Genomic DNA, 12,955 nt, shown 5'->3' on the forward strand with positions numbered 1-12,955 from the left:
AACTCAGGACCTCTGGAAGAGCAGTCAGTGCTCTTAACCACTGAGCCATCTCTCCAGCCCTACCTTTGGTATTATTTGTTCAGTAGAGGAAGAGTCAAATATATCTTTGGGAAACATTTTTAAAAACCAAAAACAACTGTGTACAAAGAATATAGACACAAATCCAGATACAATGGTACATGTAATTCCAGCACCTAGGAAGCCGAGGCAGGAAGACAGTGAGCTGAGTTCTAGGGATTTCTACTCTAGATATGATTCACACTGTGTATCTGACAAAGAGAGTGAATAGAGCACCTTGCTATTCTCTCAGTACAGCGAGCTTCAGCAAGCCTGGGGCTGAGGATGTAACTCAGTAGATCATTATGCCCTTAGCATACATAAATAAGGCTCTGAGACTCAGAGAACAGGGTAGGGGGAACAAAGCCAAAGCAAGTCCCTTTTTATCAGTAAATAGAAGAGGACTGGGATAATTCATCATAGCCCCTTGGATGGGTCTAGACCAGCAGTTCTCAACCAGTGGGTCCTGACCTCCCGAAAACACATAGTTCCAATGGTCTTAGGAACTGAGAAGCCACTCAGTAGCAAAATTATAATTATGAAGTAGCAACAAAAATAATTTTATGGTTGGGGGGGGGGTCACCACAACATGAGGAACTGTATTATAGTGTCATTTTAATTAGGAAGGTTGAGGACCACTGGTCTAGCTAGAGGGTCTATCTTCACCTAAGAGAATCTACTAGTCATGGCCAATCACTGGCTAGGTTACACTAGAGTCAAATTATTTGTTTCTGGACTCAGATTACCCATTCCTCAAGTTTCCTCCCTTCCTCAGGAAAGGCAGTGGGAGAAGGCCTGTGGCTCCTTGGAGATCTGTGGGGTCCACAGAGGAAGCCAGTGAGATACTGAGTGCTATCAGAGCTTCTCTGTCCAGAATGGCAATTCTTAAAAAGAAATCAACACACTTTGAGAGTTAGAACAGCCCGAGGTGGACATCAGTGGCAGAGTACTTGCCTTGTACATATGAGAACCTGGATTCTACACATGATAAAAAAGAAAAGAAATTAAAATCATATAAAATAGCCAGATATGAGGTTTGATGGCATGCACCTTTAATCCTACCTCTTGGGAGGCAGAGGAAGTTGGATCTCTGAGTTCAAGGACAACCTGGTCTACCTAATGAGTTCCAAAATAGCCAGAAGTACATAGTGAGTCTCTCCCTCTCCCTCTCCCTCTCCCTCTCCCTCTCCCTCTCCCTCTCCCTCTCCCTCTCCCTCTCCCTCTCCCTCTCCCTCTCCCTCTCCCTCTCCCTCTCCCTCTCCCTCTCCCTCTTCCTCTCCCCACACATATGTGTGTGGGGGGGGGGAGGTTAAAAGTCATAAATAACAACTATACAGTTTTGTACACCTAAAAATAAAAGTGTGACACACTCATAACATTTTTTAAAATGGTAAGAAACACATTAAAGAAGTACAGCTCAGTGATAGTGCCCTCTCTGAGCCAGCAGTGGTGGCACACACCTTTAATCCCAGTCTTTGAGAGGCAGAAGCAGGCAGATCTCTGAGTTTGAAGCCAGCCTGGTCTACAGAGAGAGTTACAGGATAGCAGGGGCTACAGTGAAACTCTGTCAAAAAAAAAAAAAAAAAAAACCAGGCAAACCAGAAATAAAAAGGAAAAAAATAGAAATTGGCTAGTCAGTAGGAGAGGGGCTTTAAATTCTTCTTTGTCCGATTCTGAACTACCTTTTCAAGACCCTATGAACAAAGACAGTATGACAGATTATTTTCTCATCAAGGCCTAACTCTTTTGCTTGGTCCTTTGTCATAGCTAACCTGATTCTTCAACCTGTCCCGGGTTGTTGGATAAAAAGATTGCAACATAAAGAATATCACTGCCTTAAAGCATGCGCTCTACCAAGTGTGGAGATCTGTGCCTCTTATCCTAGCTCTCTGGAAGCTGAGACAGATGAATCTTGAGTTAGAGGTCAGTCTGGGCTACATATGAAGTTCTAGGACAGCCGGGGCAAGCTAGCATGACTTTGCCTAAAAGACACCAACAGAAAGGATAAGGCAGGATGATTGTTGTAAGTTCAAAACCAGCCTGAGCTGCATAGTTCCCGTCCAACCTGGTTACAGTGTAAGATGCTGTTTCAATAAACAAAAACAGGAAAAATAACAGGCTGTGCACTTTTATCTGCTAAGACATATTGGTCACTGTAAAACTTGTATATATTTTCTCATTTGGGGTGAGGACCAAAACTAGGTCCTCATGTATGCTAAGCATGTGCTCTACCACTGAGCTAGTCCCCACACCACTCTTTACCATCCTAAGAGGGTAAATTCACCCTCTTTTCCAGATCTTCAACATACAGACATTTGGAAAAAAGCCGGGCGGTGGTGGTGCACGCCTTTTAACCCCAGCACTTGGGAGGCAGAGGTAGGTGGATTTCTGAATTCAAGGCCAGCCTGGTCTACAGAGTGAGTTCCAGGACAGCCAGGGCTACACAGAGAAACCCTGTCTCAAAAAACCTTAAAAAAAAAAAAAAAACAAAACAAAACAAAAACTATTGTTTCTATTGTTAAGGAATTTTCTAGTTCACAGAGAGTGAGCCTGGCTGTGGAAGTTAATTAAGCACAGTATATTCAGTAGAATCATAATTTTACATTTCAAAGCACTAATACTGGACATTATAAATATATAAGTAGTATATACAAAATTTATACAAAATTTACTTTAATCACATATGACTAAATAATATAAATTCTGGGGAGACCATTAGGAAGAAAAAGCTCATCTTTTAACTTATCATGAAGACCACTTTGTTTAATGTCTGCCTCCGAATGACCATTGCTGAGGGGTTTATTGGACTAACTAGTCATTTCCTTTGTACTTTTTCGTCACAAAATGTATAAAGACTTTTCAGGATCTGTGTTTTGCATCTCTTAAGTGTGCAGGCAAATGACTGTGGGCATAAGAGAGTCCTTTGCAGAGTGTAATAGGTTTCAAAGAATTTTCTAGAATTACATGTTATTTAAATAACCTGCTTTACTGAATAACTCAATATATGTTAGTAAACTACCAATTTTAGTGTAACTCCCTAAGCCAGAGAGTTGGCCCAGCAGGGAAAAGTGCTTGCTTCCTTTGCAATCCTGATAACTTGAGTTCAATCCCTTGGAACCTATGTAAAAAACTGGATGTGGTGGTACACATCTGGGATCCCAGCACTCCTACGATGACATTGGAGGCAGAGATGGGACAACAAGCTTGCTGAAAGCTTTTGGACCAGCTAGCTCGGAGAACACCAAGCTATAAAATCAGGAAGAGGGACTCTGCCTCAAACAAGGTGAGAATTGATCGATAAAAGTTGTTCTTTGATCTCCTCATGTGCCCTATGGTATGAGTGTGCCCACCCTCACACCACACACACACACACACACACACACTAAATAAATAAATAAAGCATAAGTGTTTTGTTGTTGGCATGTGTGTGTGTGTGTGTGTGTGTGTGTGTGTGTGGTGTGATGTTTTTCGAGACAGGGTTTCTTTGTGTTAGTCCTGGCTGTCCTGAATCTCACTCTGTAGACCAGGCTGGCCTTGGAGATCCACCTACCTCTGCCTCCTGACTGCAGAAATCAAAGGTATGTGGCACCACACCAGGCTCATTTTAACATGTTTTAGAGTATAACTTTCTAATCTAATGAATGAGAATGGTTGCCGGGCGGTGGTGGCGCACGCCTTTAATCCCAGCACTTGGGAGGCAGAGGCAGGCAGATTTCTGAGTTCCAGGACAGCCTGGTCTACAGAGTGAGTTCCAGGACAGCCAGGGCTACACAGAGAAACCCTGTCTCGAAAAACAAACAAACAAACAAAAACAAACAAACAAACAAAAAAAGAATGAGACCAGAAACACACTACAACCCTTCTCTGTATTCTTCTGCAACCAATTGCCTACTTCATCACGTTGGCCCTGATGATGACTATTACAGGGCTGAAAATTCAGCCCTGAGCCTCAGGCATGCTAACTAGACACATACTTGATGAAAGTGCTAACCCCTCAGCTCTAACCTGTGTTGGATTTGAAAGCCAATATCAACTGGATATTCTTATGTATTTGTGTGAGTGTGTGTGCACAGGCGTGTGTGAGCATGTATATTCACAATGCTGGATTGAGAAGACATTTTCCCTTTGCATTTTTCTAATGACCTGCTAAGAGATGAGTCTCTATGCTGTTCTAGACCAGACATCCCAAACTAGGAGTCCCTCACAGCCGTTAGCCTCTGCAGTATTGAAAATCATAGGACAGGTGTACACCTTTAATTCTAGCACCTGGGAAGCAGAGGCAGGTTAGTTTGAGGCCAGCCTGGACTACAGAGCTAATTCCAGGACAGTTGGGACTACATGGAGAGACCATCTCAAAAACAAACAAACTGTAACTGATTTTTATATGAAACAATGGGAGAGGGAGAAAGTCTCAGGAGGGAAGAGGAAGAATACAGAGGGGAAATCTTACAGTCCTGACTTGTGTTTTAGAAAAAGGAAATTTGCTCTCTGACTATCATCTTTCCTGCAATCTAATTATGTATCATTTACATTGGTGGAAGGTTTCCCTATGGAGCCCAGGCTGGTTCTAAACTTCTGGGATCCGGTGATGATCCCACCTCATCCTCTCAATGAGATGGAAACAGGCCTATGCTGCCAGGCCCAACTTGGAAGGGTGTTGTTAATGTTGTTGTTGCTGCTGTTGTTGTTATTCTTTTTTGTTTGTTTGTTTTTGTTTTTTGTTTTGATTTGGTTTCACATGCCATTGTTCATTTCCATGTGGAAAATTTTTATAGAAAAAATAAATTTATTTTATACTAATAGGGACTGGGAAATGCAAGATAAAGGCAAGGTCTGTAATTAGTCAGCTATGTTGCCTCCATCCCAGGCCATAAAAGATCTTATCTCAAAACATTGCCAAAAACCAAACAACGAATATACAAAATCCAGGATGTAGACCCCATAAGAGAAATCACTGATCAATGTGTCTTGGGCTGCTCCCTCACTAGTAGAGGAAGGCCCTTCTGCAGGAGCCTCACGGAGCCTTTGCAAGCTTGCTCCGCTGACTCCCAGCCAGTGAAGATGCAATAGGTAGCTCCTCCCCCATGTACATTTCAGATCTGCAATATGTCCAAGAACTTAGTCATCAGCTGGCACACTAAGGGGTTATGGAAGCTTTCAGATGTTGGGAGGGCTTTGGTTTTTACAGGATGTGTGCTCAAAGGAGATTGACAGTGCCTGACGCCTGGCTTTTGCTCTTCTCTGCCATGAGAAAAGGGTGTTTAGTGTAATTCCCAGTAGGGAGAATAAAAACGTAAAGATAAAAGAAAATAAGGCTAGGAGGGGGCTCACTCTTTTAACAAACAGTCCTGGGAAACTTGAGATCCATATGCAAAAGAATAAAACTGAACCATTACTCTTCATCATGGAGATATATATACGCACATACATACATATGCATGGATATATATCAAACTGGAACAAAATATAAACAGAATATCTAAAACTATAAAGTCTTTAGGAGATTAGATCAGCAGTTCCTGCAAGCAATACAACAAAAGAAAAAAATAAGTAAACTGACTTCATAAAAATTGAAAACTTTTGAGCAACAGGAGGTGATAACCTATTTAGTAGTTTAAACCTGAGTTTAAAGTGGGCAAAGGACTTTAACAGCTCACTCTCGCTTGCTCTCCCTCTCTCTCCCAGTCTTTTTCAAACATTCAATGGCTGAGCTAACAACACAACCCTAGCTCCTTTTTCTATGTGTGATTGTGCACACGTGTGTGTGTGTTTGAGACAGGGTCTTACTGCATAGCCCCGGCTGGCCTGGAGCTCACTATATAGACCAGGCAGACTGCCTTCAAATTCACAGAGATCCATCTCCCTCTGCATCCTGAGTGCTAGGATTAAAGGCTGACTCCCACCATGCCCAGCAACTCAATTTTAATTTTTATTTTGACATAAGGTTTCACTAAATTGCCTGCTTCAACTTGAATTGTTTAAGTAGCTCAGCCAAACACAATCCTCCTGCCTCAGTCTTCTGAGTGGTAGAATTTGTGTGGCCATCATACCTAACTATAAACACTGTTTCGCCAAAGAAGATACACACATGAAGTATATGAAATAATCATATGAAAACAGGCACATCGGTACAAGTCATTAGGGAAATGCAATAAAAACCATAATGAGAAGCATGCTTGCCTTCAAGTCAGGTGTGAAGACTTGAGTTAGGTTTCTAGGATCCATGAAAAAATGCTAGGCCAGTGAGTTTGTAATCCCAGCACTGGAGGGTGGAGACAGAAGGACCCTGGGCTTTGCAGGCCAACTATCCAGTTTGGTGAGCTCCAAGCTGATGAGAAACTTTGTCTTAAATGTAGTTGATATCAGCTAGGGGGTGGGGTGGTGGGGTGGTGGGGTGGTGGAGTGATGGCACACACCTTTAATTTTAACACTCAGGAGGCAGAGGCATGCAATGCAATCTCTGAGTTTGAGGCCAGCCTGGTCTACAGAGTGAGTTCCAGGATAGCCAGGGCTACACTGAGAAACCCTGTCTAAAAAAAAAAAAAAAAAAAAAAAAAAGTAGATGTCATTTAAGAGTGTGACACCTTAGGTTGTCCCCTAGCTTTTATACACACTTGTCCACATACCAACATGTACAAATACACATGAATATGCACACACTTAACAAAACATAACATATTGGGAGGCTGAAGAGATGACTCATTGGTTAAAGGCACTGGCTGCTCTTGCAGAGGACCCAGGTTCAATTCCTATCACCCATGTGGTGTCTCACAACCCCCTGTAACTCCAGTTCCAGGATATCTAATGCCCTCTTCTGATTTCTGCTGGGCATACACATACAGCTAATCAAACACTGATGCACAGAAACATTAAAATTAAAACATCATTTTAAAAAACATTAAAACATTTACAAAGGGGCTGGAGTGACGACTCAGCAGTTAAAAGTGTGAGTTGATCTTTCAGAGAACCTGGGTTCCATTCCAAGCACATATATATATGGTGGCTTATAGTCGTCCATAACTCCAGTTCCAGGGGAGCTGAAGCCCTCTTCTGACTTCATAAGCACCAGACACATATGTGGTATACATATACACATGCAGGCAAAACATTTATACACATTAAAAAATTTTTTTAAATAATTAAAAATTTAGAACTCCAGATAGTACTTCACAGCTATTAGGATAACGACAACTAAAAAAAAACCAAACACACTGGGATGCTGGGAAAGACTGAGAAACTGGAGGCTGTGTGCATTGTTCGTGGACATGTAAAAGGATACAGCTGTAGAAAACAGGCTGTTCTACACAATAGTAAACAGAATTATCCTACCATCTAGTGACTTCACTCCTCGGTGTGTACTCAAAAGAACTGAAAACAGAGACTCAAACAGATTACCTATAGACTAATGTTTATAGCAACGTTATTCAAGAGAGCTAAATGCTGGGGACAATACAAGTGTCTATCACTACATGAGTGAATAAATAAAATGTGGTATATGCATACAATGGAATATTGTTCAACCTTTAAAAGGGACAAATTCTTCTTATCCAAGGTAGAAAAGGCAAATTCAGAGAGACAGAAGGGAAATTACAGGTTACCTAGGGCTGGTGTATTACTATTTAATGGGCACCAAGCTTTTACTGGGAGTCATGAGAAAAGGATATTGGTAATGATTACACAACATGTTGAATGTACTTAATGCCACTAAATATATGTTCTAAAATGAGTAAAAAGGCAAACACTATACATATTATGTACACACACACACACACACACACACACACACTTTTTCCCCCTACAACCAGAAAAGAATACTGAATCAAAAGTAAGAGAGAAGACCAGTGGAATACTTCAAATAGACTCTTTCCACAACATCCCAGGGCAACCTACTCCATATTAAATCTGTAAGACAGTTTTGAGGGACTTCTGGAAATAGGGATGGGTGAGCAGAGTTTACAGGAGAGACAGGAAGTTGTCATCTGGGCATCAAATGGGGCATCTCTAGCTACAGTGCCTTGTAGTGGTAATGCGTTGAGAAAAGTAGTTTCAGGTTCGTTGTTGGCTGGGGTCACTCTGAAACTGAGCCCCTACAAGGCTTAGCTTTCCTCTTGGCTTGTTTTCTTGGCTCCTCTTTCAGTGTCTGAGCCAAAGCCAAGGCCAGAACATCACCAGGGATTCAGGAAAGATTAGGATCCAGTATCACAGTGTCTCCACAGCTTCTGTCCCCTCAAGGTGGGCAGAGTCCTTGTCTCTTGTTCCTGTTGTCAGGTATTCTTCTAAAACTCCAGTCTATGAGCCTGCCAAGGCATTTTTTTGATTTCTGGTTCTTCCTGCTTAACACCTGCTTTTGTAATTACCCTTTTAGAACCACAACAAATGCTTTTTCCTTCCTGTTTCCTCAGGCAGCAGAGCATAACCAGCTCAGGTTGGTGAGAAAGTCTAGCACTTTCTCCATCCCTACCTACACCATCCTCCATGACTTTGTCTTTGTCAGCCACAGCTGTTGTGTGGTGTGTGTGTGTGTGTAAAATGTATAATGTGTATGTTTTATTTTATACATATTCTATAAATTATATATATAATGCTGGGCTTAGGGATACACACCTTTAATCACAGCACTTGAGAGGCAGAGGCAGAGGCAGGTAGCTATCTATGAGTTCAAGTCCAGCCTGGTGTACATAGTAAATTCCAGGAAAGCCAGAACTACATAGTGTGATCCTGTCCCCCTCAAAAAAATTTTTTTTCATTTTATGTGTATGAATGTTTTTTTCTGCTACCAGCAGAAAACATGTATTCTGTTTGTAGTGAACATGGTAATGTATTAGCAGAATGCGTATGTCTGTGTAACCATGTCTGTTCCTGGTGCAAAAGAGTCAGATTCCCCTGGAACTGGGGTAAAAAGAAGGTAGTGAGCCACTAGTAGGTACTAGGAATCAAGCCCAGTCCTCTGGAAGAGCAGCCGATGCTCTTAACCATTGAGCCATTTCTCCAGCTGTGCCCCATTGTTAGAGATACAGTTTAGTATCTTGGGGTATCAGACACATTGTCATGTAACTAATCTATAGGGGTCTTTTATTTTGCAAACTACAACTTCATACCTACTAAGTATCAGTTCCCCTTCTTGCTTCCCTAACAGCTCTGGCAATCATCATTCTATATTGTGTCTCTATGAACCTAATTACTCTAAGAATCACAGGATAGTTGGTGTATCCCACTTAGTACAACATCCTCAAGGCTCCTTAAGACGTAGCATAGGCCTTTGCCTCTGAAGACCAGAGAATACTCTAGTGCGTATAAGTAACACCTTTGCTGTGCACTCATCCACAGGAGACGTCTTTGTTCTTGACGAGTTGAGTGTGAACAACGCTGCTGTGACTCTGGATGTACAAATATGTCTTGAATGAGGCTGGTGAGAAGGCTGAGTGAGCAAAGGCGCTTGCCACAAAGCCTGAACACCTGAGCTCAGTTTCCAGGACCCACATTGGGGAAGGCAAAAGCTAACTTCTGCAACTTGCCCTTTGACCTCCACAAGTGTGCAATGGCATACACACCCTTCCCCACAAAATAAATAAATAAATAAATAAAGTTTACACACATATACATATCTATATCTGATTTCAGTTCTTTTAGGTATGAATCTCAATACTGATTACTGTGACCAAATACCTGATAGAACCAAATTAATACAAAAGGATCACTTTTGGTTCACAGCCGTAACAATATCCAAAAACTAAACCGCATGATAATTGCATTATGTATTTATTTATTTATTTATTTATTTATTGTTTTTGTTTGTTTGTTTGTTTTCGAGACAGGGTTTCTCTGTGTAGCCCTGGCTGTCCTGGAACTCACTCTGTAGACCAGGCTGGCCTCAAACTCAGAGATCCACCTGCCTCTGCCTTCCAAGTGCTGGGATCAAAGGCATGTGCCACCACTGCCTGGCATATTTTTTTATTTTTGAGATGGCATTATATTATGTGACTCAAGTTGACCTTAAACTTTTATTATTATTTTTCATTGCAATGTGTGTTTGTACATCCATATACCTACCACAGTTTGCATATATGAAGGTCAGAATGTGACTAGTGAGTGCCAGCTCTCTCCTTCCATCAAGAGGGTCTGGAGGTCACACACAGGTGGTCCAGCTTGGCAGCAAGTGCCTATACTTGCTCACTGGATGTAGTTTGTTTTGGAAAGGATGTGACTTCAGCCTAGGGGACTGTCTGTAGCCAAGACCATTCCTGAGAGTAACAATCATATTCCCAGCAGCTAGGGCTACAAGTTCACACTTACAGGGAGATCTGGGTAGTGCATCCATGTCTGCTACAGCAGTTTCTGTGAGAGCTAATGGGAGTGCTGGCAATGCAGACCATGGACCATGGATGGAGATTAAATGTGGCAGTATAAGGTACACTGCTCACTATCAGTATGAAAGCGACAGTGGCTGCCAGGAACAGAGGTCCCAGGGCAGGTTGATGAGCTTGAACCCTCTGTTCTGCTATTTCCCAGCTCTTAGCCAAGTCACTTGATTTTCTTACACCTCTGTCTCTTGCTATAAATGCAGAACATGCTAGAATCTATCTCAAAGGATTGTTACAAGAATACAATGAACTAATTACACTAGTACCATGCATATGGCCACCACTGTAAAGATAAATAGGCCCTGTTTCATGAAGTCTCTAACTGAAGGTGATGCTTCTAAAATTCATTGATGCCTTGAGGAACAAAAAAAAAAAGGTTGAAGAATTCAAAAAACTATGGTATCTTAGGGTTTACTGTGGTGAACAGACACCATGACCTAGGCAAGTCTTATAAGGACAACATTGTTTTTGTTTGCTTGTTTTTGTTTTTTGGTTTGTTTTTTTTTTTTTTTTTTTTTTTTTTTTTTCAAGACAGGGTTTCTCTGTGTAGCCCTGGCTGTCCTGGAACTCACTCTGTAGACCAGGCTGGCCTCGAACTCAGAAATCCACCTACCTCTGCTTCCCAAGTACTGGGGTTAAAGACGTGCGCCACCACAGCCCAGCGATAAGGGCAACATTTAATTGGGGCTGGCTTATAGCAGGTTCAGAGGTTCAGTCCATTATCATCAAGGTTGGGAACATGTCAGCATCTAGGCAGGCATGGTGCAGGAGAAGCCGAGAATTCATCTGAAGGCCACTAGGAGAAGACTGGCTCCCATGTGGTTAGGAGGAGTGTCTCATTGCTTAACTCCACAGTGCTTCCTCCAAGAAGGCCATATTCCAGGGAGGCCTAATTGTGCCACTCCCTGGAATAAGCAGTCCTCAGTCTGTGACAATTTGAAGACCAGCTTACGTATTTAAAATTCATGTTTTTTCTAAAACAACATACACACTCTCACTCAAGCACACTCATGTACACACACACACATACACACACACACACAAATATAAATTAGACTTAGCTGACAGTGATCTTTATTGTCCTGATGGAATCCTACCTCTGTCCTGTCCATAAGAGCAGAACTGCTCCCCAGGCTTTTGAATGTGACCCTTCATGTTTATGCTGATGATGGTAGGATTCCATAGCACACATCATTACATTAAAATTTAATAGAAAACAAATATCTTCGTGGATGGCTACGATGTTTCAGCAAATTGTTGTCTCTAATAATCTCGTGTACTCTGGCAAGTGAGATGGCTGGAAAAAAATAACATGGTTTTTGCATTCTACATGATCATTTACATTTGTCAGTTTTAAGTCTCTCTTTTTCTGGTTTAATTTTTTAAACTTTTTTTCCATTTAGTCCTTCATTTGGTACATGCCTGCCACATGTCTGCATGCATGTGGTTATCATGCCACATGTCTGCATGCATGTGGTTATCAAAGTAACTGGAGTCAATCACCAGGCCAGGCAGCAAGTGTCTTCACTCAGTGAACCATGTCAATGGCCCTCCTCATCTCTTTAATTTCAATGTTTGTTCTTCTGCCCTGTACTCTGCTCTCTTACAATCCTTACAATACAGGGTTGGTTCTCATTTTTCACAGCAGTTATGTTTTACAAGGTTACTGTGACCACGGAAACAGAGTTGGGTTTTCTGTGGGCCTCTGGTCACAACATTTTTATCAACTGGCTGTATGCATTTCTATTTAAATATGTTTTACTTAATTCATGCTGTTGATTTTTTTTTTTTTTTTAACATGGGTTCATGGCACTTCAAGTCACGGGTAAATGAAGATTGTTTGATATGTGTTCTCTCTGTTAGACATATAACATTCTTGCTGCTTTTTAAAATGCTATACATGGAGCTTAGGAGCCAGCCGGTGGTTGAGAGTGCCAGCTGCTCTTGCAGAAGATCTAGGTTCAGTTCCCAGCACTCACATGGTAGCTCACAACTGCCTATAACTCCAGCTCTAGGGAATTCAATGCCCTCTTCTAACCTCTAAGGACACCTGCATATCTATGTATGCAGGCACACACACACATACACATAAATGAATATAAATAAATACATTACTCAAAAATAAAATAAAAATGTTAGACATTATTTCAAATACACACACACACACTCTCTCTCTCTCTTTCTCTCTCTCTCTCTTTTAATTACTAGGGATGGAATAAAGGCCTTCTGTTACCAGAGTTTTGGGGTCAGAGCCTGGGCCCTGGTTGCCCTAACAAGCAAGGCTCAGTCATGTGTACAAAACAAACCAGCTAAAGAGTAACAGTGAAAAGGAGACTTTTCAGCCGGGTGGTGGTGGCGCACACCTTTAATCCCAGCACTTGGGAGGCAGAGGCAGGTGATTTCTGAGTTCCAGGTCAGTCTGGTCTACCAGAGTGAGTTCCAGGACATTCAGGACTACACAAAGAAACCCTGTCTCAAAAAACCAAAAAAAAAAAAAAAAAAAAAAAAAAAAAAGAGAGAGAGAGAGAGAGAGAGAC

The sequence above is a fragment of the Arvicanthis niloticus genome, chromosome 9 (genome assembly GCF_011762505.2).
Source record: "Arvicanthis niloticus isolate mArvNil1 chromosome 9, mArvNil1.pat.X, whole genome shotgun sequence".
Taxonomy (NCBI): Eukaryota; Metazoa; Chordata; class Mammalia; order Rodentia; family Muridae; genus Arvicanthis; species Arvicanthis niloticus.